Consider the following 1,382-nt stretch of genomic DNA (forward strand, 5'->3'; position numbering starts at 1 on the left):
GTTTTCAGGCTGGTGGGTGACTGAAACTCCCAACCTCTCCTTTTTTTCTTTTCTTTTTTAATTCTGGGATTTATTACATTCTGTGGCTGGCACTGGAGCTGAGAGCCGGTTTTAGCTCTGAGGCTCGGCTCCACCTCTGAGACCTTGGTTTGTTTGGCTTCTATAATTGAAACACTGTTGCAACTCCAGCTCTGAGGCCCAGCTGGCTGAAAGCAGGTTTCTGGGGTTTGTTTAGCTTCTATAATTGCAACATTGTTTCTTAGAGTGCAGCTCAGAGGCCGGCAGCGGCAGGCAGGGAACCTTGGCTTCCTCCATCACTGGAGCAAGCAAGCCTCCTGTTCGCTTCAGCTGCCTGGCTGCTGGCCGCCATCTTGGTTGGCAGTTAATTTGCTTATCACCCTGATTAGCCAATGGGAAGCGTGTTGGAGGTACGGTTAATTACCATGTTTGTCTATTATTAGATAGGATGTTTAACTTTCTGATTAACAGTTTTGCACAGTATTGGGAAAATGGAAACATTAGCAGCTGAAAAAAAGGGGTGAAGTTGGCTAATACTATCTCAATAAGGAGGGGGGAAGCCAACAGGAAAAGAAAACTCTTCCTATGGTGTCAAAGTAGCCTGAGAAAACTCTAGTATCACTTGCATTCTTCCGGCTGAGGAGGGGCACCAGCCAGTGTGCACCCCTAGCTCCAGATTTTGACTCTATACTTTTCTCCTGGAAGAAGAGCTAAGATTCTGGAAAGAAACAAACTGCTTCCATCTCTTGATGTAGGAAGCATTTCAGACTATGCCTGGAAAATCCTGTCATTCATTCAAGAAAGCAAGAACGCATTTAGAGAGATACCTAGGCAGCACTGACAAAGCCAGAAAGGCCAGCCTAAAAACAGGGCCGAGTGGCCAGAGAGGGACCTACATGAACCCCACAGAGGGAAACAATGACCTCAGCGAATCAGAACTAGTCAAGTCTGTTAAAAGAACTGTGAGCTCTTTTATTAATCTTAAATAGTTAGAGGGAAGATTTCACAAAGGAACTAAAAGTTGGCGGTACAGGTGCACACTAGGGCCCTGGCTCTGCTTTCGAGAGAGGAGGTTGTGGTATCCACAGGTCCTAGGCGATTTGAGCTCCAGTCGGGATGATGACCGAGGTTTTCTGAAACAGCAGTCTGGGGAAGAAGGTCCGTGTGAAGTGCAACACTGATGACACCATGGGGACCTTGATCGCAGCACAAATTGGTACCCGTTGGAACAAGATCGCACTAAAGAAGTGGTACACGATTTTTAAGCACCATATTTCTCTGGGAACTATGAAATCCATGATGGGATGAACCTGGAGCTTTATTACCAATAGAAGAGAATTCCTTTCCCCTGCCCAGCCCTCTCC

The 1,382-nt window shown here is 46.5% G+C and overlaps 1 pseudogene; it reads left to right on the forward strand.

Annotated features, from left to right (window-relative positions):
• Positions 1–1,137: 1,137 nt before the first annotated feature.
• Positions 1,138–1,373, forward strand: LOC102253497 (annotated as a pseudogene).
• The last annotated feature ends 9 nt before the right edge of the window (positions 1,374–1,382 follow it).

The sequence above is a fragment of the Myotis brandtii genome, unplaced genomic scaffold (genome assembly GCF_000412655.1).
Source record: "Myotis brandtii unplaced genomic scaffold, ASM41265v1 scaffold244, whole genome shotgun sequence".
NCBI lineage: Eukaryota > Metazoa > Chordata > Mammalia > Chiroptera > Vespertilionidae > Myotis > Myotis brandtii.